The following is a 27,404-nucleotide window of genomic DNA, read 5'->3' on the forward strand; positions in this document are numbered from 1 at the left end:
CTCCACTGTGCTGAAAATACATCTGTGAAGATGGAGGAACTGTGTACTTTAGTGTAATGAGAGAGAGGAAATAAGGTGGTCTGGCTTCTCTGTCAGTATCTTTATTTTACATACGTGCTTTATCTGTGCTAGTTATTCAAAGCTGCTCACACGTTTAGCAAGTGAAGCTCTCCGCTGGCAGCTACAAGATATTTGTCATTCCAACAAAAACGGTAGAGAAGCTTTCCCATTGCCAATTCCAAAATTCACTTTCCAAAACCTTCCTACTGAAGGCAGAAGTCAAGTCCTGCCCTTTCTTCTTTTGATGCAATCCCCTCAGAAGTTCCCATTACCCTTCTCTAAGTAACAGGAGATAAATATAACCTTGTTGCTGACTGAGATTAACATGCCAGCATTCAGTTATTCTCATCGTGCCTTTCATGCATCTCAGGAGAATCACATGGATCTCAGTAGGATTCTCTTTCCAAATATTTTATCCCTCACTTTCATTCTGTGATCCTATTGATGAGGTAGAAAAAACAGCATTTGGGCCTCATTCCAACCTGCCAGCATAGTCCCCACTGTCTTAGAGCCACCCTACCCTAGTTGTGTCAGTCACAGTGTTTCAATTAACTGCAAATTACCTGCCGACACAGTGGAAAACTGAAGCCTAGAAATGCCACTTTTCCTCCCTGCAAAGATGTTCCTATGTGACAGAGGTGGGGATTTATCAGGGTTTAATTCCTAGGTACCCTTTCTTGTGCTTTTATTTATTAGCTGCTGAAGTCAACACCGCAGGTGTTTGTATCTTCTGTATCATGATAAAGACATCTTTACATCTTCTTTGGAAAAAAAAAAAAAATTGAACTGAGCTCTTCAGGCATATTATTGTAAAGTGCATTTATCACTGAATTTCAGATATATTGAAGGGAAAGACAAGGCTGGATATGAGTGAGGTATCTACACAAGCAACACCTCTATTTAGATACTTAGTTTGTTTAGGACAGCTAAGATGGTGATTGTATTGCAAAGCTAAAGGTAAGAGGAATCTAAGGAATCTCCCCTAACAATATGATTGTTTTTAAAGTGAAAACTGTGTTTGTTATGTATTATACAAGTAGTGTTGATAAGATGGTGCCAGATGTGTTTCAACTGATGCATGGCAGTAACATAATGCAATAGCAAAACTGGCAATATGGAGGGAACATCTCCTGACATTTTATAGGTGTTAGTCCAGGGATTGTAGTCCATAGGAGGAAATTAAGATTTTATTCCATTTAAGATTTTATTCCATTTTTGTTTATTATGCTGCCTTTTTTATGTCTTGTTGAAGAATATGCTATTGTTCATTCCCTATTTGATTTTTTTTGTTTCTGCTGAACTGTGTTCACATTTACAAAAAGCAATATTTTTTGCTCCCTTTAAATCAAAATCATTCGTATGCAGGTTTTTATTTTGGCATCTTAAAACATTAGATAGTAAAGTAATAAATGAAAAGGAACATATATAATGGTCATTCAGGAAAAACACAAATAAAGCACAGATCACATAGCAACTGTCCTGTATGTATGCCAACAGACATTATCTTACACAATTGACCAATGACCAATGAATAATATTTAGAAGTTTTTCTTGTAAAACATGCCCGAAAGGAAAACTGTTAAAATGAATCCCACCCACAGCAAAGGTCAGCTGTTTTCATTTTTTGTTTGTTTGTTTGTTTTTGAAGGCAAAAAGGAAGATTTCTAAGTTCTGTATTGTGGGCTTTCACAGTATATCTCTCAGATTTGCGTTTGTCAAAATATATATATATATTGATACAGATATACATTTTAAAACTGCTTATGATCTAATAATGGTCAGAAGCAAATTTTAAACAGCAGCACACAAGGATTTCAGGATCCACATGTAATCTCTGCAGCTCAGCAGCGTTTCTGTAGGAATTGCTTCAGGTCAGAGAAGTAAGGGTTTCTTATAATCTCAGCTATCAAACCCAATTCATGGTATCTCTTTTTCTTCAGATTCCTGGTGGTATCATAGAACACTTCATACCTACAAGTCTACAGGTTAAATCCACCCTTCCAGTGAAGGGAATATGATAATGTCCTCATTTAGTCTTACTGAGAAAAGCATCTTAAATTCTGTTTGAGTCTGTCCAGAAATCTTTGCAGTGCAGCTGACTCCAGGGCCATTATCATTATAATTTTGTTGCGAGAGGCTGTGTTTCTGCAGCAGGTTCCAGGAAGCTGTTGGAGTACTCAGCTATATCAGTAGTTTCCCATCAGCAAACCATCACATGCTTGTCAACATTTGAAGGATGCTAAAAGTGGTGATTATGAGAGCATGCAACATGACAGGTTTTTTAAGTTCAGAAGCCCTGGATATGTGGGATGTGAAGAAATGCTTATATAACTATCTGGCAGCATCAGCAAGTCTTGCACTGCAGATTGTTTCAGCTGGTTGGGAGCTAAGTTAATTCAGGCTGCTCCCTCATGACTAAAAAATAGAGGTGAATATTTTATTAAAATAAGCTGCATGGTATTTAACAAAGTATTTGGGATCTGGAGCTGGAAAGTGCAGTCGGGTGGAGGGGAGAACCAAGGATGCTCCTGGGAGAGGTTTCTTGCTATTGTTATTGAAAGACACTTTCACTGGGGCTAAGCAAGCTTAAATGGTATCAGATCACATTTCTCCATGGACAATGGAGGTCAGGGACTGGCTCAGCCATTCCTGGAGACCATCCATAGTGCTCCATTGCTGAGGAACATCTACTTTAGGAAGTTGCTTCCTGGCTTCTGGTCAGAAAAAACAGTACTTGACAAGAACGATCTTTCCATCTGCAGGTCTGCTCATACTTTGTGGCTGGTAGTCCCTGCAGGAGAGCAAGCAACTGATTTCCTAAATTGATCAAATTTTTTGACCTTAGTTAGTCAAAAAATAGACCCAAATGTGAAATAGATGTTGCTTTTGTCTAATCTGGGCATGTATTGCATCTTTTTGATCAGGGTTTGAGTACTTCCAGCAACAAAATGGAGAAGTCTAAGAGAGTCCATGCCAAAACACAGACAATTATATATGTTTTATAAATGAGAATTGTTCAGACAAGTGCACCTTCCATATCCACCAGTGAACACTTTCCTTTATGTAGCTAGTATATCCATGATCTTTATAACATGCCAATTGCTGTAGTCTCTAGGTATTACGGTTCTCAACTACAGATTCCATGAGGTAGATGGGGGCATGGACTTGACAGATTTTCAATCTCAAATTAAGTTTTGCACTAATGAAATGTTCTGTTTCATTATGCGTTGTCTAAAGACCAAGGCCTGCAGTAGCCCTCTAGTAATTTAAAACAGTTCTGTGAGCAGAGGAATTACAGGGCGTGATTTCCTTTAAATTTTGGTGTGACTGGTTATTCTAATGTCTAAAAAAATGCATGCTTCAGTTGAAACTTCCAGTCAGAACATTCATAATACGTCTTTCACGCATGTATTTTCTGGTGGGTAATAAGAAGTGAGACCATGTTGCAGCTTTCACCTCATGGAGGGATACTTAGTAGGCTCTCTCCATTCCACCTGGCTGCCTATATTCACACAGCCTGTAGGAATTTAATAACCTGGAGAGGCCTGTGATCATGTCAAGTTTGATTGACATTGACCAATATACTAGAAAGTACAGAAAGGGAGCAGTCAGTCACCAGACTGGTACTTGCACATAAAGAGGACTGAATGATCACCTACACTGCTTCCTTGGGAACTCAAACAAACAAACAAAAAACTTTGTTTTATTTCAAATTCATCAAAAATCATGCTCTAGTGATTCATATTTAAATCTATTCTCATTTTCTTGCTGTGAGTCTGTTTATCTTTCTGGTCTTTGGATAAAGGGAATTAGTACTTTAAAAAAAAAATCTATATAGCTGCTCCAAATCATTCCATTACTGCCTCTCTAGTTTTAATTGCTTTCTGTGCATGCGAGACCCTGAATCTGGATAAACTAAGTCATACTCTGATTTTGGAAAGCATATTTTGGCTCTGTTGGCTGTTGGCTTCATACTTCAGCATAGAGCACGGTCCTTAAGCATTCCACCGCTGTGTATTTGCATACAGGTTTGCTTTCTGCGGAGCATTCACAGGATAAGCACTTTGGCTTTTCTTGTTTACACTCTGTTTGCTGCATTTTCTCTTTGTTTACAATTCTAGCACATTTGAGCCCTGATAGGTTAAACGGAAGGGAAGACTTACATCACCCACAGTACTGCTGCCTGACCTACCCAGCACATACATCTTGTTTTTAGAAAAGCCCAGTCATTTTTCACCAGCACTTCGGGGTACATTCAAATCTGCTCTGGCATCTGTCCAGCCCTGCATAATATCAAGCCAGGGACATCCTGTCTGATAGAACAGATTGTTAGTTCAATTATATTCCTGGAATCAAGTTAAATTTCCATGAAATCTGCTTCAAATTTGAAGAACCCTAGGGGAATGTGTTTTTTCTTTTGTTTGTTTGACTTATATTATAGCAATCAGGCAAACTAAATGAGATGCATTGTGTAAGCGCATGTTGTGTGTGCTGTTTATGGCTGTTATCTCATGTGTTTGATAAGAGTGAAGCAAGTAAATTGATAGTGCTGCCATCTATGGACAATACAAAGTTATGGTACTCACAGCATGATAAGAAAGGTGGAGGAGGTTGGACTTCTCGTCTATTTTTTTTCTCATAATGTTGCACTTCAGTGAAAAAGAATATAAAAATGCTCCAAGCTTCTTCTCAGTATGTTTAATGACAATTCCACAGTCATGAAGATTAAATTTGTGCTGTCTTGGGATCGTTACTAATCATAGTAGAATGAGAAGTGTGTTTTCCTAGTCAGTATCACGTCCGGTACACTGAAAAGAATGGTAGTCTTACTGTAACACATAACATTTCAGTCCACTTTTTGGTAAAAGGACAGATTGTGCAATTTTTCTGGCAGAGATCCAAACATCCATATGGTACAATAGCATTCTATATTAATTCTAATGTTGTTTCATTGAAAGATATCATTCTGGTCATATGCAAAACTTTCATGCTCAGTTATACTTTTTTGCCTTTTTTTTCTCTGTTAATTTTTATTTATTTTCATAAGTTTAAAAGCCATATTTCTCCATCTGCCAGTTTTATCCTTCAGTGATAGTATCCTATACAGTGAATGTTTATTTTCTTCCTTGCATGTCAAATTGCACACGTATCTTAAGAAGTAAAATCTGGCTGTAACACAGAGTAACACATCATACAAGTAAGACACACAAATTGTCCTATTGATTTCCATCAGGTGAAGTTTCTATTTTGTCATGTAAAAGGTGATAGATTTTGGATTCACTTATGTTGTTTTGTTTAAACACATACAGAATTAGTAAAGGCTTTGGCTATTTTTCGGAGTACTTTTTGTTGACTGGATGTTTTTTCTGCTTTTATATAAATGAATGCCACCTTTTTGCCTCTATGAGACAAGAAACATTGCCATTGTCTGTGGATTTTATTTCTTGTCAACAATTTCCCAGTGAATTTTTACATGGGGATAATAAAAAGGTCTAAATAGCACATATTTCTAAATAATCTGCAAGCATTATTAAAGAGAAAAATCGCAGTGATTAGAGATTGACAAGCTGATCAGAATAAAAGAATTAATGCATATAAGAAACAGGAAATCACTTAATGATTTAATCAGGTTAGCATGATATTTAATCAGCTATCACGATAAATAATGATGCTTAGAGAAATTGAGAAAGAAGAAAAAAAAGGTAAACAATTCCAGTTAACAGTATTTGAAAGAAATTACATGCAAACTGTCAGAAAGGCAATAATTCTAGGTTGGTAAAAGACATAAAGAGTTGCCATCTATGCATCACCAAAGACCGAGCAAGCTGAAATACAGTCACATCATGGTTTTGACAATGGTCATAAAACACAAACTGTAGAACAATACAAACTTTTCAATAACCACACTAAATCCACATAAAGCTTGCCTCTTCCTCTCTAAAGTCCTGGTAAGCTGAAGCATTAACATTGGTTCAAATGCATATTTTCAAGCTTTACATCAACACATTTGACAGCACAGCATATGCTGACATCAGACTTCCAGTTCTACTCTTTGTCATGGGCATGAAGCTCAATAGATAACATGCTAATAAATTAAAGGCAATGAAGGGTATGGCAACCCTTACTAAAATGACCAGGAATTCTGCTAACACATTTATTTCAAACAAGTACAGTCTATGAAATTGAGCTTCAGTGAGTGACTGGAGTTTTGGATTTCTTTCTTTTCCAGACATGAATAGGCCATTGGTACATCTTTATTCATCTTCTTGCACATGTAAACAACCGGCATTCAGTTCTTTGTGAGAGACAGGTGATTTTAAAAAGACAGAAGGGATATCCACATACAAGCAGTTTTGCACTTAACTATGGAAAAAAAATTACTGAGTAAAACAGTGAATTTTACAGAATGAATTTTAAAAACAAGAGTGTAGACATCTGGCTACAACTGTTAAGTAATTTATGTGTTTTGAGATACAGGATTGGAGTTCAGATGGGATTTTCAGTCCTTCTCTGATAGCTGCTTAGCGATGTACTTTTGAAAATCCCATACATATTTAGGCTTTTAAGTACATTATAAACCAACTTTTACCAACTTTTCCTGATTAAGTCAGTCACAGTGACCAAATTTTCACTGAATGAGAAGTTCAGGGCCAAGTCTTGATAAACTGAAAAGAAGGATGGCTTCTCAGTTGTACTAAAATCTCTTTTACAGATCTTTCACAGCACAGTGAAGCTTTCATTGTTGTTGTTGTTGTTCTTTATGGTGTGTTGGTTGGTTGGTTGGTTTGGTTTTTTAATGAATTAGAGGGCAAATTAAAAAAAAAAAAAGTCTAATATTTAAGGCTCCGTAGATGTTTTGAGGCTTAAGCTAATGCTTACTCGAGTCTCTCAGATGCACAGTCAATAGGGAAATAGCAGAGTTGCGTGTGGATTTAACCATCCATCAGATTACTTGAATAGCCATATCTGAAAAGGAGCACTCAGAAGAAAAATGTGCATATTGCTCACTCCCTTCAGCTCTTTTGTCCAAAAGCTGATAAAAATATTATTTAAAGGAGAGCTTAGACTATTAAGTACTCTTGGCTTTCTAAGGCATCAAAACGAAACCAAAAGAGAAAAAGTTCAATTGTATTTGTCTGGATATTTGTGTATCCAAATGGTCTGATAAGGTGGAGGATTGAATTCCCTCTCATTGTGTAGGGACAGGACCAAGGTTCCTGCTTCCCAAGTGCAGGTTCTGCTCATGAAGACCCAGTCCTCAGAACCACCTTCTCAGTTTCCACAGGCAGCTACATTTTTTACTGAGCGTGTGAAGAATGTGAAGAATGTGAAGCATGTGAAGAATGTGAAGAAAAACCTGTGCTTTTTGCAGGGCTTGGACTTAAGCTCTGTCTGTCTCTGTGCTAAGCACGAGCTGAACATGCTAATCAGAGCACATCCTAAAGGGATCTGAAGTGTGCCATTTTCCATAACCCTAAACATTTCAGGAGAGCAGGGACATTGGACATTGTGTCACCAAACAGCTGTGTTCTGTGGGAGGTGCCATGGCGGGATGTTGGACATTCAGGAAAAAAAGAAATCCTTTTCCAGAAAGCACTGATAGCTATGTCCTCTCACATGCATGTGTAAGGTATTTTTACTTTTAGTCCTTTCGATAACTAAGATGTCCCAATGTTGTCCTGTATGCATCTAAACGCTATGTTGAATCTTAAGTTTAAGTACTATTTCCAGATTTGCTATTAAGTTAGTTTTTGACCATATGAAAGGTATTTGGCTAGGCTTGACCATGAAGAGCATTTCCTTATGCTTTTTTTTTTTTTCCACCGATACCATTGCCAATGTGGGACATGCTTCTTATCATATAGAGACAATGTCCAACTGAAAGAGGCCTCTGAGTGCTACTGTGGCAGTAATAACAGTTCTAAGTCTTGAATCTCCTAAGTAAATTCACTGTTTCTTTTGTCTAGAGCTCTGAGATTCTCTCAACTTCTTCAATCTATATGCAGATAGATCCCTTTCTTACCTGAGACTACATGGCCTGTGAGACTGTGTATTCTTTGTATCATAACTGTACTTAATTAAGATCTCCAGTCAGTTTGATCATGCAAATAACCCAAAAAGAATTGCCCCAAAACCACATAGCAGAAATTTAAATATTATTCTTTCTTGCCATCACCTGAACGTGAATCAGGAATTTAATGGATGAATAGGAAATAGAAGCAGTCTTTATGAAATGCATGGAATCAGGTATTTTGTCAGGGAGGTTAACTTGTTTACAGCCACTGTTTGTGATACACAAGCCTGAGAACCATTAGCCCAACACAGCATAAAAGCTCACAGCTGAAAATGTACTCTCTGCAGTTTTTTATATTCACAGAAATTGAGGTACGCAATTCTCTAGTTCAAATTTGTAACACATTTTTTTGACTTATCTGTGTACTCAGTCTACTGGCTGAAAGGAAGAGCATCTGTAGATTTCAAAGTAAATTTTGGTACATCTGTAGCTGAAACTGTCTCAAGTTCCCATTGAATCAGATAATTCTTATCAGATATCCTTGAAGATGATAAGAAGATCAATGCTGTCAGCAAGTGCAAAGCAGCACAAAAATACAGTTTGGTGAAAAGAAGCTTCATTGTAATGCAAAAAACATCTCAGTGCCCTAGCCATTCTGGGAGTGTGTGTGCAAGTTTGAGTGATTTGAATGCAGGATTTCTGATACAATAATTTCTGTCACGAATGAGACCCACAATGATTACTTGTCCCTGCAGCGTAAATGGACCTGCTCATCATGCAGGTCTTTGTAGAGATAATGTATACACCTGTTAGGAAGATTTAATAGTTGTGGTTGAAATACCAGGTCTGCAGCTCAAGGGTTAGGAAGGACGGTTGAGCTTTAAAATCACTTGGAAGCAGCTGATTTTAAGTTGCCATGGCAAAGGATTTTCAGACAATGAGAAGCTTTTACATTAATATCTTTGTAAACCTTGTTGTGATAGAATTGTCTGTGTGAAGAGCAGTCTCTTTCTTGCTCCTGCCGACACACACACTGATAAAATCATAAGGTAATTATAGAGTGCTGTAATGATTTTTGGGTTTCTTCTCTGAGGGTTTTGCCACAGGTTTAGAGAATATGTCTCTGGTATTTTTTATAACAGGGAACAGTATTATTCAACATTTTGTTATCAAAAAATTATCAAGATACCCTTGTTTGCAAGAATACCAATATATGAAAATGGCATTGATTTTCCATTATATTAGTCTATTAATTTTTAGCAATAACTGAATAAAAGCTGTCTGCTCTTTACTTGAAATTGAAAACATTTACTTTGTCTAATTGTCTCTTTAAAAAAAAAAAAAAACTTTGTGCCTGTGATGGCCTGAGTGGCCTGAGTACTTTCCTAGTATTTTGCAGCATATATTTTACAATTAGGTTCTGCGATCCTCCAGTCTTTCTCCTTAGTACCTAAAATATAGGTCTTAAAAATGTGTGACCCATCCAAGATTAGTCTGAGACAAGAAAATAAGGTTGTTTTTTTTTGTTTTGTTTTGTTTTGTTTTCTGTAAGGGGAAATTAGTGGAGTATTTTGCAGGGATTTATTCTGATTGCCTCTGAGGGGTAGAGGGTATAGTGTTCACTCTTTTCAAGACAATTTGGAGTTGTCCTGGTTGTTGCTGGTTAAAGTTATGTTGGCTCTTAAGGCTGCTGCTGTCCTTTATCTCAGGGCCAGAACTGGGGCCCATTTCAGTGCTTAGCCGGCTGTGGCTGTTTGCTTGTGTGCTTGTTGAATCTCAATGCAGAAAGGACTGAAGGCCAATACTATTATTGCTATTTGTCTTTGCCAGCTCCCCAGAAGCTGATGCAAACAGTGTTGGTAGCACACTGTATGCCAGGAGCAGGGAACACTTAATACCTGTGTCCATTCTCTGCCACTTCCCAGAGGCTAGCTGCACTCCTGGGGGCTTCAGAGACAAGTTTCCTGAGATGCTGCTTTGCCTTCCTGTTGCAGAGACAGTCAGAATGCCGAGGGAAAGTTTTCATGCCAAAAAGGGCTTTGGGAAAGCAGCACTGAATCTCTAGCAGCACTGAATCTCTGACATTCACGCCTAGTGGCACTTTGTCATATTGAAATTTAATGGGCTTCAGGACATAAAGTGAGGTGTATTTGTTCTGACACACTTTTAATTAAGGTTTTTATCAAACACTTTTTAATTTAATTTTTACTTGACATTGACCATTCCTTGTTTGGGATTCAGCAGGTCTGGAAAGCTTTCAGATAGAGCTTTAATTGGAGGTTTTTCAGTGTAATTATTAGTTGTGTATTACATGGGGATGAAGCCAATTCTTTAAGTTAGCACAGTATAAATGCTTCATATGCTGAGCCGCTATGCTAATGCTAATGCGCAGGACTGGAATCTGCATTACAATACATCATCCCCACTGTCTGTACTGCAACGCAGACAGACTATTTACTCAGTTTAGTGACAGCAGCAGTACACAAGCAATTGGGGCCTGTCAATTCTCTGTGGGTATTATTAATTTAGTGCTAGATTTTAGTTATAAGAGGTACCCAAATGCCATCACAACATACAAACATACTTAAACGTGAACAAATTGATTCGATTACATAGATAGATTGACTGCATTAATCTCAAATCCATGTATTTAAGACTTGTGTTACTAGTTACCTGTAAGCATGGAGCAAACTGATGCACAGGTAGACAAAAGAATACTTTGTTCAACAGCACACGATATCGGTTGTTAACTCTTTGAAATCAGCCAAAATATTTAAACTGAATTAAAATGAACTATCTAGGAAAGCTTTAGAGAGGACTGAAATCGTTCACAATAGTAATAAAATATTTGGAGCTCCTGAAAATAAAATAGCCCAAAGTTAAAAAACTATGTCAAGAGAAGATCAGTGAAAAACAAGATATGAAATAAAGGATGTTGAATAGTGGGTAGGGATAGGCTCAGTTTCTGTAACAAGATAAGTTAGAAAATGAAATACAAAAATAGATGGAAAACTAAGAAACAACTGCATTGCAGTTTCACATATTTGCAGCTCTTCCAAACAGCTTAAAGCATAATTTAAAGCAGCTATTCACCTAGAATAGGAGCACAGAAGGGCTTAAATTCTCCAATCTTTCTCCTATCATGCAACTGAAAATATGCTCACGACATGACCAAAGTGCTGGTATCTCTTTCCTATGTGTTCGCATGCTGTGGACAGAAAATGTCACGGTCATAAGATGAATGTGCTTGTAGTTAAGCAATACAAGGAGCCTTGTAAGGCTGCAGGAACACCAGTAACAAGAAGGATGGCAGGCAGCTCCTGCAGCCCGTACCCCACGGGACACATAGAGAAGGAGGGAAGGAGGACCTTGCAGACAAGGCTACTGAGCTGTGGTTCTCCCTCCTGAATGGTGCAATCCAGACACTCCCCAGACTGCAGAAAGGCTTTCTACTTTTCTGATCGATTTCATTCTGCAAAGACCTCTCTAAAGACCTTGGCTTGTTTGAGCAGGAAGTGTTGGAGCTGTTACTGATCTGAGTATGCAAGACAGCCATTTATTTGGGGGAGGGAATCCTTTCCCTTAGGGTAAGTTTAGATAACTGTAACCTTTGAAGAGTAGATAACACCACTGCTTTTTTAAATTGTGTGAACTAAGCTTGTGTTTTCCAGAGAAGTTAGTTGCAATCTTCTTTCTTTGGTATAGGGAAGGAACAGCAATTCCTGCTGAACTGATTCTGATAGATAGGAAGCTGTGGACCACCCAGTAGCGGTAAAGGGTGTAAGCCAGTCCGGCATCTAGCCTAATGACTAGAAAATATTTTTCAAAGGCTTTTCAGTTGGACAAATGTTGCTGAACCGCACTATATTTTTATAAGGAAATTAGCACTGCTGAGACAGTCCACCACGTGTGTCTGAGGATACGTACAACTTCATGTAGGAAATAGAGATAATATTGTGAGGCTGAACACTTCATGATTTAAATGACTAAACATGTAATGTGTCAGGTTTTTTTGGGGGGGGGAATATGTATGTTACAGCACACCTCTTGTTGTACTGATAATAGAGGTGAAAGTAGAGGAGTAAGTATGGTAGAAAAATAATGCAAGAAGAACAACTGGAATTCATAGCTATGACAAATGAAGATGTGAACAGAGTTCCAGTTTGTTATGCTCAGTGATTTGGTCAATAATATATGGCGTACATCTATTTATATAGTAAATACAAACCTGTAAATACTGCTTTTCATTACTATGCCAATCCTATGTGGGAGTAGTACTCCTGCAGGAGTGGTACTGAACAGCTGTTGTCCTCCCCCACTCCCACACTGCTTCCAAATCAGAATAATTTGAAGATCTTATAACCAAGACAAACTGAAAGAAATGAATAAACATTCCCCACATACAGCATTAAATCAGCATTCCGCATCATATACGGCCAATCTGACCAGGCATATGCATGTAAGTATATGTATACATAGACTTAATAAACTTTGATGCAGAGTTTTTTGTTAAGTGACAGTCTTTTAGCTTGTCAAGTATTGATGGCATTTCAACTGAACAACTGGAAAATGTTAAGATTTTAAAAAAAAAAAAAAAAAAAGACTACAACCATATTACCAAAGTGCTTTAGGATTTATGTGAGATTTATGTCAGACTTTATAGTAATGTTTAGAAATCCACAGTATTTCACTGGTCCATGGATGCTTGGGACTCATTATTTGGAGAAAAAAAAAAGTGGAAAAAAAATCACATCTATACCCATGTACTTGGTATCATACCATACAGTTCTCCAAAATAAAAAATGGTTCCACACGGTTGCCTCTTGTGTGATAAACAACATGATTCTCTTGGAGTTAGGGAAAATGAAACTACTCGGGGGCTCAGTATGTTATTAGGTTTATACTGGAAACCTGCTACTTCTCTGAGCAACAGTAACTTGCAACTGGTGGAAATTCTGACCGATTGTAGACATTGGCAGGGGTACTAAGGGAACCATGTACTCTGGAAGCGGTATGGAGGTGTGCAGACTGCACTCCGTGGTGGCTGAACACCTTCACAGCTACAGCTGTACATGTAGCTGTGGCTAGCAGTGTTTTTCCTGCTCCAGGGGACTCAATGGTAAGCATTTTATTCAGTGGTCAGTTCCATCATTCCTATTGCCAGTAATTGCAAATGCTTTCTCATCTGTTTTGGCTAGGTGGCATGCTTTACAAAAATTAGTACAAACCATTTTTGTAATACTTTTTGTATGTTTTTCTCTTTTCCCCATTTTTATGTCTTCTTCAATAATGATGCTAGTTTATACACAATTCAATTATTTTGGATGAATCCTGATCTTATCACTTTACAAATTACCTTGCAAGTGAAAGGATAAAACAAAAATTTTATATAGAGATAGTTTGATTTTGAAGAACTCTGCATTCAGCCTTTATAGTGCTAGTTTAATATACCTCACAGAATATACTATCACAGAATTGGGAGAGTGACAAATACCTTTATCATATCTATTCTGTTTTCTTGTGTGAAAGAAATGTGTTACTCTTTATCTGATACACTTAAATGGCATTCTCCTGTCTTATGCAAACTATTTTTCTCACTTTATTTGTTTGGAGGGTGTTTAATACCAAAATTCTGAAATACTGTTTGGTTTTTCTCATTTTACAACTGATTATTATCCTCAGAGAGTGATTTGTGGATAGTTTGAAATATCAGTATTGCACACCCAACTTGGACTAAGCTAGGCATAACTCTTAAGAGCTGCTAATGAATGCCTAAGTTCAAGACAGCAAAATAAAAACATCTTGTCTTCATTATGCAGAAAACAAAATCTTCAATACAATAGTAATTGAGACTATCCTGTCAGCTTAGCCTATAATTCATCAACACAGCAATCATGTTGTTACTGTTTATTTGTACACTGTAGTCTTGGTCAGGGATCAGGATCCAACTCTGTTAGGTTGTATAAAGAGACAGTTTATAATGGTAAACTAGCAGTGTGAATACTAGCCTCCAACTGTGAGTAAATTCTGACTTTCATGTCATGTAAATATTGCCATGCAAGTTCAAGGATCAATCAGATGACTGTTTTGGCTAAAAGGAAAAGGCCTACTTACCTAAAATTTGTCCTTTCTGCCTATAAATGCATTTAGTAATTAAGCAATCTCCCAAAAAAAGTAATCAATACTTCTATTGTTTCACTTGTAATATAGTGCTGCTAACTACTGGATTTTACTTATTCCACCATTGAATAAACAAAGTGCATTATTGTTGAATATTTTCAGAGAAATTATTTAAATTGATATTCTGATAGTAGCTTATGAGATGGAAGAGAAATGTTATATATATAAAATGTTTATAGGCTGTATTTGTATTGCTGACTGTTTGGGGCAAGGATTATACCTTATTCTGTTTGTCTATGCATAGAAAATGAAAACTATTGTAAGAAACCTAATGACAAAGACATTTCTATATGTGAATGAGTAGAATTGTAATCCCTTTCTAGAATTGTATTGATATCAGAATGAGCATCCAACCAAATTTCTGAACGTCATTTGAATAGAGCAATTGCTCCAGTTTATCATATGCTGCAAAAGAAGTTTGAAAACAAGGGAAAAAACATTTTTTTTCTAGTCCTGTGTAAGGAATACCTGGGAGCTTGGTGCTGTAATTTGGGGGAAAAAAAAGGGGGGGAAAAAAAAAAGGAAAATAAAATCCACAGTCATTAATTGTAACATGTATATCAAGAAGATGGCCAACAGCTAAAATGGACTCTTTTCATTATTTTCTATTCATGGGTAAGATTTCCAAGAAAAGAGAAAGACATCCTCTTTGAGAATTATTACAACCTTTACTTAACCTCTGAGTATAGAGAATAAGAATTTCCTATTATTACATGATTAAGAGAAATGCGATTAGGAAATAGCAGAAGATTCTTTTTGTTCAGGAAGCCCTGCTTGTTGTGCCAAGCAGATACTAGACTGCCCTCCTGGGAGTGCAAAATATGTGAGAAAATACAAGGCCGCAACATGAGGCTACAAAAGGCAGCTAGCTGGAGCTAGGAACAGGATAACAGCACGAGAACATGTGAGGTAACAACAGTCTTTGGGCTAATGTGCGTTGAGATCCCTCATGAACTGATGACTGTTTAAACCATTCTAAAAAATTTATCATACTCTGCCCCACTTAAGCATTTTAAATGGCTATGAAAATGCTCATTTTACTGTAACCAAAATACTGTGTAAATATGGAAAACAACCACTAGGTTGTCTTTTGAATGTTATGGTAAAGCTCAATTCCAACATTGTTAAATGTTGAGAAGAGAAGTTGTGAAGAAATGTTGTGAAAAGAAATGAAACATAAGATCCATAAAACATAATTAATTTAGCATACGATCAAAGTCAAGTGAGCATTATTTCTGACAAATTATATGCTAAGAAAATTAGGACAGTATGAAAAAGTCAGTAATATATTAGCAGATTCTCTTACAAACAAAGATGTAATGCCACAGCAATTAATAAAAAGAAAATGCCTATAACAGTAAACCAAGTTAGAGTGTCTTTCTCTGTGCATTTACATATCTCACATAGTGAAAAAGTTATATATCCATAGACTTAAGGGTGATGCTGTCAAGGTTTCAAAAGTGTATGCAGCATCTATCATGCTTAATATGTGCGAGCAGTAGATTGAAAAAAAAAAAAAAAAAAGAGAGGTTAACAGTTTCAACAGTAAATAACTTCCCCAGTGCAAGATAATGGCAGGCAGGGTTTTTAGATGCCAGAAGGGGACTATCCTCAAGAGGCAGAGAAAGAAAGAACCAAGTAAAAAGTTACTCACATATAAATGAAGACAAGAAGACAATACGTTCCTAACATATATTTTGTTGATGTTTAAATCTGAACCAGACAAATTCTCATGAGGAAAAATGACAGTTTTCATCTCCCCTCAGTCCTTGAATTGAACATCAGATTGAAAGATGGAAAATGATTATTACAGAATTGGTCTAGAGTTGAGCATGAACCTGATTTTCTAGTTCAACAAAAGACTTGTTCAATCATGTAGCTCTGTGTGAAAGATGATGTAAAGTGCAACCAGGCTGTAAAGGCACCACTCTATACTCATTGAGCATGGATGTAAATAATTTAGCAAGATGCAAAGCAGTGAGACCAGGTCTATTATTTCTACAACTAAGTATGCCATGTTACTTGTTTATGGAGCATTCCTGATGCTTAAAATATTGGATGGTGTATTTAGAGTTGACTTTTCAAGTTTCGACAAGTATGCCTTTTCACTTGCTGGTCTTGACATGTCTAGTGGGTCTGACTATTGATCTGAATTGAAACAGGCAGATTGCTATGAATATGAATTGAGATGTCACTAGGGCATTTATCAAAGAGGAAAATATTATCATTGGTTTTGCTCAGATTAGGAAGCTGAAAGCACAGAAAATAAAACATGGAACAAAAACATTACAGGGTTGAAAAACAAAAAGACAAAGTGTGTGAGAATTATCCTAATGTAGTAGGAAGTTGTTCAGGTCTGGTGGCTATACTGTGCTACAATATCTGAAACAGTGCCCCTGTTGTGATTCATTATCACTGTATAGCACTATTGGAATTAATAATAATGAAAGACAGTCATAAACTGATGATAGAAATTGTGGTGTTCCTACATGGTTTTATAACTAAAGTGGCTAAATAACTGGTTTTGTGGAGATAATTTCATTATAAAGAAAACAAAGCTAACCGTTACAGATAAGTAGTTATATAATTTTGTCTGGTAGGGCATTATCAGCCCAATTCTCTGCTTATCTGAACAGAAAATTTCACCAAAGATGGTGATGTACCCATTTATTCTGGCAGGGAGCTGTGCACAATTTTAAATTACCTGATGTAGTTTGAAGTGCCTTCTTGTCTTTGCTTTGTTAGAATCACTTTCTCACTCTTTTCTCACTGGGGTTGCTTCAAAGGCAGTTTTGGTCAGCACAATTGGATTTTGTGGCATAGGAACTGCCAGAGAGCGGAGTCTGGGATCAGGACCTAGCAGGGTGCTGGTTAGCATCTAAATATGTCACACGATGTGGTCCTTCTTCTTCTCTTGGGGGTGAGCACCACATAATTTTCACTGATCAGCGGTCTTTGTCTATTGAGCGCTAGCTGGGGAATTGTGCTTCGATGACCATAAAAGCTGTAATTGTGCCCTGTCTTTACTTTATGTGTGTCACACAGAGCTGGTAGTCAAACAAAAATCCCACTGGCTTACCTCTCATGGACACTGCAGAGCTCACCCAAGTGCTTGTTCTGCTACTATTCTGCAGTCTGCAACTGACTCAGGCAATTCTTGTTTCTCAGTTTATCCGAGTTTTTGTATGCAGCATTTTTAATTGCCAGTGAATCCAATCTGGGATGCCTTGTTCGTGCAAAACACAAAGTTACTTTATCATGCCAGTGGAAGACTGTTAAACAGTGCCTGTGGAAAGAAAATTTCTATATCCATTATAGGAAAGAGTGGCATGAAAATAACAGTGTTTACAGTGAGACATTTAGGGAATCAAGACAACAGTTTAGAAAAAGTTAGTTCTTGGCTCCTCTGAGTTTCTCAAAACTCTTTTAGCTCCTCAAAACTTACTGTCCACCCTTATGGGTATCAAAGTTTCTACTCCTAGGAATAAATGCAGCCAGGAGGATTTTCAAACTCAGCATTTGGAGCATGTAAATTTCATTTGGAGCAGGGAACCAGATCTCCTCCTTCCCAGGGGAGTCCCCCCCATGCTACATTACTAGCTCCTAGAGATTAACTCTGCTCAAATTATTGTTCTAAATAACTGAATATTCATTGGAGTAAAGATTTCAACTGTTTTCACCCACCTCTCAGGTATCTTTCTTAACCATTATGTTCAATGCTCCTTCCCTACCTCTTCTTTCTGTTTCTTTCTCACTCTGTTTTTTGTAAGAAAAGGCCAAATAGGCTGTAACACAGCCCCTTTTCTTTACATGATTAAAAAAAAAATCTAGGGGGAATGATGATGCAAAGATTAGTTGGCTAGCCTCTTTCAGTTCTTAATAGGTATCTCATTTGAAACCAGTCAACTGATTTTATTGACTCTAGGCCTGGATATGAATGGGTTGCTGTTCTCTTCCAATTCTATTTGATTAATTCTGCCACGATGCAAATGTTTTCATCTAGCTCTTTGGAAGACCTGTAGAGCACCAAATAGAGAGAACTTTTCCAGTTCTTATTCTAATTGTTGTTTTTATTTTGGAAAAGTTACTGTAATCAACAGATAAAAGAGAGATGTTATCTTTAAACAAAGCTGAATATATTCAGTACTGTCACTCTTCCAAGCTGAATGTGTCATGACATAAGCAGCTTGTAATAGCTGTGAGGGCTTCTATAAGGCATTACTTTATGTAATGTAGAACAACTATATAATTGTTCTCAATTACTAATTTTTTGTATTCTACAATAGCTGTGTTACTGTACTATTTTCACCTCTTAACATTAAATGGTGAACACCAAGTCTTTAGCAAATGCTACCACGTAAGCTAAAACTTTCAGAATCAATACAGAAAGAAGCAAAAGAATATATCATTTTCAGAGATACTTGTAGCTATTAAGAGGTTTTTGTGCTCATTGGGTTTCTTTAAATTCTATCAAAGCACCTCAGAGCGATGTGGAAGGTTGATAATGTAGGTAATAAGAGAGTCATCCCAAGAGATACAAATTCAATGAAGTAATCATTTGGCAAAATAGTGCACATATATGCTAAAGATCAGGTTGGCTGGTCTCAATGTTCCTGCTTTGCTTTTCAAAGTAAAAATAAAATCCAATGAGAAATAAACAACAAGGTAGTTTGTGCACTGAGTTCTGGAGGAAAAAGTCTCGATTCAGGTTGCAGTCATGGGCAACTGTCAGTGGAAGTCAGATGCCCTGTGCTATGAACCGAGGCAATAAAATGATGACCTAGATATTTACTCCACCTTCAAAGTCACTTTTAGGGGTGGATCCACAACGTAAACAGATATGAGATAGTTACCTTCTACAGACATAAAATGAAAGCAGGATAAATGTGGTTAAGGTAAGAAGCTGTGGATGTCCCAACCCTGGAAGTCTTCAAGGCTAGGCTGGATGGGGCCTTGAGCAACCTCGTCTGGTAGGAGGTATCCCTGCCCATGGCAGAGGGGTTGGACCTGGGTGGTCTTTAAAGTCCTTTCCAACCCAAACCATTCTGTGATTCTATATTTCTTAGGTGATCCAAATATTTGATCCGTGTTAATAAATCAGGGCAAGAAACCTCATCTTAACTGAGCACGACAAAACACAGAGGTCACATGAGCACTGTACATCAGGGTGAAGGACACCAGACTAGTAAGGAATCTCTAGGATAATAGAGGATAGCTAGGATAACTGCAGACCGAGTCTTTTTATCCCGCTTATCTCCCTTTCTGACCAGCAGAGAAGGACAGATTCTTTCCGAGTGATTCGGAGTAAGAACATAAGCCAGGTGCTGCTATCCTCCTGACTGTATGAGAGCAGCTGCTTTGTACCCTTCTTTCACACTCACCATAGCTCTAAGTTGGATTTTGACAAAACTGAGGCCAAATAAACAAGCACCATCTGAGAATTACGTGGCACAGCTAGTTTGCTGTGGAAACTGCAGGGAGGTTTCTTGTGTCCAGCACTTAGAAACCCTACTTTTGTCTGATTAGTCAATTGCTTTATTTTCTCCCCAGGAGGAAACCTAAATAATAATTGACAAAGGAGCTTTCTATCACACTTACAGCTGGAAGAGGGCTATAGGAAATTTAGTGATAAATGTTCTCCCAACAGTAAAAGCAGTGTAACACTGACTACAGTAGCTAGAAAAATATTTACCGAAATTGTGAGAACACCTGTGTGGATGAGTTCATGTTGACCTGATAGTGAGTCAACCAGTACAGTTCTGGTGGTTTTCCTGTGTCTGTTTTGATGTTTTGCCCAGTTCAGCATGGGTATCAGTTGGGGATGTCACTATCCTGAGGACTCCTAGAATTTTCTCAAGTCTTTCTTTTGACTGATTCTGACATCACTCCGTTCTGAAAATTTCCTGGGAGAAATGTCAGGGAAAACTACTGGTAAAAGGCCTTCCTGACTATGCTTTTAAAGCTTTTATCATTGCATGTTGACAATGGCTGAAATGGGAACTAAGAGAAGATGTAAGAAAAAAGGGCACAAGTGGCTCAGTTTTTATAGCATGTTGTTGGTAATTAGAGGACATTATCATTATTGCCAAACCCAGGTTCTCAAAATTCTTTCTCTTGGCTTAAAAATCGACACATTTAAGTAGTAATAAATAAACCATTCCCGACTTGAAGCTTTGGATTCTATGCTTTCAGACTTTTATTTCTAACCATGAGGGTTAGAGATGTTATTTTTGATTTGAAATGAAAGCTGAGAATCTCATACGATAACCTAAAGCCGAGAAACTAAAGCTTCAAGAAATATACTCTATATCTCAAGGAGTGTGATAAAATCACAAGAATTGGCAGCAGTGCAATATTCTTAAAGTTTGCATACAGTTGATTTTACAGTCTCACTTCACTAATGATACAGTACTTACAGGAGCTGGTTGCTGGCATGAATATCAATACCAGAGTTCTTCAGTAGGATATCTCTGGACAGTAAATAGTCCTTAGAATAAAGTCCAGGTTCAGTCCATACTGAAAGAGAAGAAAAATGCAAAAGCAAACCTAACCCCCAAAACCAACAGTAAATAGAAAGGTTCTTAAAATATATTTTATATAAGTAAAAGTTACAAATTTATATATAAAGTATGTAATTTATATGGTTGTTTTGCAGACTTCTTAGCACCTAGTTTGGCCATTACTCCGGTGTTTAATATCAGCTTTTACCTCTGACTTCAGTTTGTGAATGCCAAGATGCACCAGCAGTTGCAAGAGGCTGGGAGGAGAAAAGGACCAACAAAAGGGCCAATATTTTGCTGGAGACCCTTAACTTTAAGATCAGCTGCATCTTCAACAAAGAGCTACAGAACAAAACACTTGCTTTCACTCCCATTGAAGCAGCAATTTTTTAAATTGCCTTTGCCTTTTGATATATATATATTTTTTTAAATAAAAGACCTTATCATTGAAGGCAGCTAACATTCTCCCAAAGCAACTTTCATCCGAGTGTATTTGGAACATCCAACAACTTTTGGACTTTTGTAGCAATGTAGTAGAAAATAGGTTATTTAAAGTACTCCTCACAATTTTTCCCTAAAATGTGTTAGATTTCTGGATAATAATAACAACCTCTTTAAGGTTAGAATGCTTGCTTTACAAGATCAGCCATTTTTCAAAGCAAAGAAGTTTTAGCTAAAAGTTTCTAAGGTACCTAATACTGTATTCTGGCCCAGTCAATAACGGCAAATGATAAAAGGCTTTCTCTCAGCCTTTGTGCTCTCTGGTTGCATTAGAGACTGAACGAAGATATATGAGATGACACAGCAGGCTTTTTAATCCTTTAGAAATGGTTGGCAAAGTCACCTCTTTACTTACAAAAAGTAAAACATATGAAGTTGGGGTATATGGGTATTTTTTAAATAAATGTCAAATCTTTTTGTAATCTACTGTATTTTCACAGTCTGGCGTTGGGTGAAGGACAGTACTTTAACATGCCGAGACATGTTTATGGAAAGTTCAAAAGTTTATGAAACAAAGGCACTGATAATTCCGGGAGAAGCAGAAAGATACTGAGCCTTTCAAAAGCTTCTGAGCTTCTGTGGGTTTTGCTTACAGCACTGTCTGGAATTTGCCATGGTTCAAGTGAGAGGTATGCTGTGAAAAATAAATCTGAAATGCTGTGGTGCAGTGCAGTGGATAACTTGTAGGCAAATTTATACAACAGAGCTCATTTTGAAGCTTTAAAGGCATTTTAAGCCTTTATTTTGTGAAAATCTAATCAAGATTAACCAAACATGCTAGTAAGACTCAGAGTAAATCCCATCCATTCTTTTTTTCATTTCTGGTTGATTTGAGGAAGTTAATTGACAGAAAATTGTAGCAGTATAAAAGCTATATTTTTTCACTTCTTTTCATTGGTATTCTTTGTAATCTGCAACTTTTGCTGACAACGTCATGTTATTCCTTACACACTAACTCTTAATTGAACAATATTTCTTTGTGGGTGGGCAATATTTATTACAGACAATGTTATAACTGTCTTGCAAGGGAGAATCTAATGAATTTAATACAAAGTCTCCTGTAAATTGTGTACCTTCTTTGTCTAATTTCAATTAATAGTATAAATACAAGTCCCCTAACCTAGAATGGGAGGGAACAGGGCTTTAAGCCTCACCATACCCTATTCCTCCTAAATTCCCACTTAGAGCCCCAGCTTTTCAAAAAAGCCACAAACACAACTAAGAAAATAGAATGCATCCTCCTTGCTCACTCCAGCCAAAAAAAGAAAAATGAACCCAAGCTAGCAGCAAGATTGTTGTAGGCTGAGTTACTGCATTGCCACCACATTGCTGTTCAGTGAATCAGCCTGCATATAGCTATAAAACCACAGGGCTGTCGCAGGCCCCAGGGTGGACGAGTGCTTGATGGTGTGACACCCTATCTGTTTCTGATCTTCCACCACTTGTTGGTTCACAAGTTGATCTTCTCAAGGGATAAATTACCAGTTTTGAGTATGGGGCAAAGGGAAAATCATGTGAAGAGTTGGCCAGCAGCAGCATGGCAGGCAGCGCAGTAGTGTAAAAGATACCAGTGTCCTCTCAACTTGTTTGTCATTCCTTTGGATTTTTGGGGGGTGGATAGGAGTATCTTGCCATAATTTTCACTGTAATATACACAGTTTTTGTTTGCTAATGTTCATATAGTTTGTGGATATTTGACTAGTTAAGACTGGCTTTTAGAAAATCAACACGCAGCTGACAACAGCATGCAGCTACAAAGCCTGAGCAAGAAAGGAGAAAAGATAAGAATGAAATCAGTATGCTTGAGGGGGAGTAGTGTATAATTAGGAAACTGCAGCTTTTTTCTTGTCTCAAAAGCCATAGAAAGCCATGACTGCCATCCTGTTTGTGCATTCCCTCAGCCATTGTTTATTTTTATACCATGACAATATGCTGGGTGACAAAATCCTACTGATTTCTTTCCCCTGAATAAATGAAAGGCATACATACAATCTTCTTTTTTGTTGTTACTGTACCTCCTTCCACAAACCACCTCTTGTATCAAAAGAGGTGGCGATATTTCTACGGTCAAAATAGAATTTCTGTCACTATCTTTACAACCCTTTCAATTAAGTTCTGTGGGGAAATCTCTCCACTCGTTTTGGTTGTGTAAGATAAGGGATGCCACAGGAGCCTAATGGTTGAGGGTTAGAACAAGGTATGGATATAAAAAAGTTCATTACACCAAGTTTGCACTCCCAAAATATGTTACAATAGAAGTAAAGCTTTATCACATATTACAGGCTATGCACTGGCATGGCTTTACCTCATTCATGCAGAATAGATACAAAATCTATAGATTTCAGTCATATCTACATGGAATTACATCCTTTCACCAGTAGTGTAATGGATTAGATATCTTACAGACCCTCTCTATTAAAGATTGTTCAAACTAAGTCCATACACACGTACTGAAGTACAGTAGCAAGTCCTGTATTCTGCCTGTACACACAAAGAGCTGAACCCTCAGCAAAGCTTCTACTTCAGGTGAGATTTCCAATGGACTACACAGCTGATGACCAGTGAAAGAATTGACTACAGCCATGACAAGGTCATGGTCGCGGTGGAAGGGTCAGAGTGACAGTTGCTGTATACTGAAATTTATGTTAATAAAGTGAGAGCAATTTATACTGGCTGCACTGCAGTATAGTGATGCCTTTCCAGCAAAAAAGGATGTGATAAAAACATTTGAAGCTGGTCATTGATATGCATCTAAGGATTATTTCACTCCATAGTATAAAAAATAAAAATTTAAAAAAAAAAAAAGTAAGGAACAGGGTTTTCTCATATCTGGAAATCTACTTTCTCACAACACTTCAGTAGGAAGTATGATAAAAGCCAAACAGATAAAGAAGCTGTAAGTCCTACTGCTTAGGGTTTGTTTTTTAATTATTATTTATTTTGTTTCCTGAATCACTTTGCTGTACTCATTTGGCTGGAAGGCAAATGCATTCCCTGTTGATTTATCCCCACTCAGCCAGGGGCTTTTGCTGCTCTGTTTGATTCCTAATATGGTAGCAAAAGCAGATTATTTATGACTTCCAGAGGGTTCCTCTCAGCTAGGGGAATGCAGCGAGAAAAGAGCCCTGCCGAGAAGAACAACGATAGTTGTTGCACTAATAATAATAAAGACCAGAAAATGGGCTTCCCCACATGCACTAAAATTTCCGCTTTCACTACTCTCTAAATCACCACTTTTGTCTTACTTCATGGTAAAACAAAAAATTGTTTTGTGTTACCTAGCTGAACAGGCTTTGTTGAACATATCAGAAAACATTTTTTTTCAATAAGTGGGGAAAACACCTACTCCATCACAATGAAATTTTCATTATACTAATGCATAGCTTGAAAGCATTCTGTCACAGTATTAGTGGATTAATTATAGCACAGGGGAATTAAATGCTTTGGGAATCAAAAAAACTTAGGATTTCCCCTTTTGTCTTATTTTCTTTATCACTTTGATTCTAGACACTCAACTTTTTTGTTGTTCATTATGGAATGAAACCAGTTTTCTATTTTTTTTATTTGTTTATTTATTTTTCCTTTAAATAAAGTGTTCTTCAGGTGCCAAACACACAAAATCTCAAAATGGCCTTTTCTGGTGAAGTACCAAAATTCAAAGGATTAAATTCCTCCACTAAGCAGGGTCTCTAAAAGGTTAATATAGAGTTGGAAAATAATTTCATTCCAAATACAGAACAATAGTTTGCACTGACATGACTTTGTGATAAGCACTTGTTAAAGCTAAATCCTCCCTAAGCCCTGCAATTGTTTTCCTTTGTGCTAATGGCAAGCTAACCGGAGGTACTCCCTCTCCCTCTCCCCATTTCTCTCCTCTGAGGGTATCAGAAAGGCAAGTTTATTGTTTGCTAAATCTGGCTTTTTTAATTAAAACCTCAATTGTCTTTAGGTCATTCTTTTTAATGTTTGTGATCTTCATTTCTTACAGGAGAATATTTTGTCTTTCTGAAATCCACAAACTTAATATTATTGCTTGCTAATTGCCTTTATTGGGATGTACATGAAACAAAAGGAATTTTAACTATTTATTATTGCTGTTGAGTGACAGCCTTGGCTTTTGTTATTCACAGACACACACAAAAAAAAAAAGCCTTTTGTCACACACGTATTCACTAGTGCAGAAAAGTGTTCGATCGGAGTTTCCACAGGAAACCTGAAGGTATAGGCTCCAGGGGAATTGACCACTTCGTATTCTTACCACTTTTAACAGTAGCTATGTACCTTTGAAAATCATGGAATTGTAGAATCATTCAGGTTGGAAAAGACCTCTAAGATTATCTAGTCCAACCTTTAACCTTGTATGGACAAGCCTGCCACTGAACCATGCTACAAAGTTCTACATCTACACATTTCTTGAAGACCTCCAGGGATGGTGACTCAACCACTTCCCTGGTTTTATTCCAATGCCACAAAACTCTTTCAGTAAAGAAATGTCTCCTAATATCCAACCTAAACCTTCCCTGGTGCAACTTCAGGCCTTTTCCCCTTGCCTTATCACTTCGTGCTTGGGAGAAGAGCCCAATCCCCACCTTGCTACAGCCTCCTTTAAGGTAGTTGTACAGCATGATAAGGTCTCCCCTGAGCCTTCTTTTCTCCAAGATAAACAACCTCAGTTCCCTCAGCTGCTCCTTGTAAGACTTGCACTTTAGACCTTTCACCAGCTTTGTTGCCCTTCTTCAGGCATGTTCCAGGAGCTCAATGTCCTTCTTGTAGTGAGACCCAAAACTGAACACAGTATTAGAGGTGTAGCCTCAGCCGAGCCAAGTACCAAGGGGCAGTCCTACTGGGCACGTTATGTCCAGTACAAGCTACGATGCTATTGGTCTTCTTGGCCACCTGAGCATACTGATGACTCATATTCAGTCAGCTATTGACCAATACTCCCAGGTCCCTTTCCACCAGGCAGCTTTCCAGCCACTCTTCCCCTAGTCTGTAGCATTACATGGAGTTGTTGTGCCCCAAGTGCAGGACCGAGCACTTGGCCTTGTTGAACTTCATACAGTTGGCCTTGGCTCATCAGTCCAGTCTATCCAGATCCCTCTGCAGAGCCCTCTTACCCTCAAGCAGATCAACACTCATGCCTATCTTGGTGTTGTCTGCAAACTTACTGAGGGAGCACTTGATCCCCTCATCCAGATCACTGTTAAAGATATTAAAGAGAAATGGCACCAGTACCAAGCCCTGGGGGACACCACTTAGTACTGGACTCCAGCTGACTTTAACTCTATTCACCACAATTATTTGGGCCCAGCCACCCAGCCAATTTTTTAACCCAATAAAGCGTTCACCCATCCAAGCTTTCAGCAGCCAATGGACCCATCTACAATTTTGAATACTTAATATATTTATAATACTTAATATAATTAATATCTTTGAAAATCTATTCTAAATTTGGCTAACATTGCCTGAAAAGAATATTGTTTTTCCAGCTTAGTTTTGCTGGAATTATTTATATTCTCAATTATACACAACAAGCCCTGACATGGCTTGGAAACAGTGTCATCCACCCTTCCCTTACCATTGTTGAAGTCTATTGATCCCAAATAACAACACTTACCGATTTCACTCCTGTGTCATCCTCTTCTTCCTCCTCCTCATCTAATAACCTCACACTCAGGCTTGTCTTTTCAAATATTCCTACTTTCAGTTCTGAAGAGCCAAAGGGTTTGTGAAATTCATATGTGCTCTTTGGATTCTTGGGTTGTTTGATTATAGAACGTGATCCCATGACTAGACTACATCCAGATCTTGTTTCAGTGAAGTAGCACACAAAAATGTTGTGAGCTGCACAGATGCAATCTGGCTTCTCAGTGAAGCACAAGATCAGATTGCTCCACCACTTCTGTAACAAATTGGATAGCTGCTATATAAATTTGTAGTAGGTACCCAAGCTGAAAACGATCATGTACCTTTGGATTTCTGATCATTTATGTTGCGTTTGACTGCCTTTTAAGCTAAAGTGGTGTACAGTGAGTGGTGAAACCATAACATGTCAGTCAAATATCCATTTGTAGCCATTAAATGGCTGCAAGAATTTGAAGAAGCTTGGGGTACATTGGGGCATGAGTTACTGGTGATGTTCTCAGAAG

General features: G+C 37.6%; 1 protein-coding gene and 1 long non-coding RNA gene across 4 annotated transcripts in view; one reads left to right on the plus strand and one right to left on the minus strand.

Moving 5' to 3' along the window:
- SYT1 (synaptotagmin 1) overlaps nt 1–27,404 on the plus strand; it is a 355,350-nt gene that overhangs the window by 307,116 nt on the left and 20,830 nt on the right. The gene's annotated exons all lie outside the window — the stretch shown is intronic.
- Nucleotides 1,299–27,043, minus strand: LOC118246715 (uncharacterized). 2 transcript variants are annotated; one of them, XR_004778211.2, is made up of 5 exons: nt 26,873–27,043; nt 20,671–20,770; nt 17,334–17,540; nt 4,647–4,868; nt 1,424–2,851 (listed from the first exon to the last, which is right to left on the minus strand). It is a non-coding gene; the product is annotated as an uncharacterized LOC118246715 (long non-coding RNA). The 2 variants fall into 2 exon arrangements; XR_004778210.2 differs by having other exon boundaries at nt 1,299–4,868.

Source organism: Cygnus atratus, chromosome 1 (genome assembly GCF_013377495.2).
Source record: "Cygnus atratus isolate AKBS03 ecotype Queensland, Australia chromosome 1, CAtr_DNAZoo_HiC_assembly, whole genome shotgun sequence".
Lineage (NCBI taxonomy): Eukaryota > Metazoa > Chordata > Aves > Anseriformes > Anatidae > Cygnus > Cygnus atratus.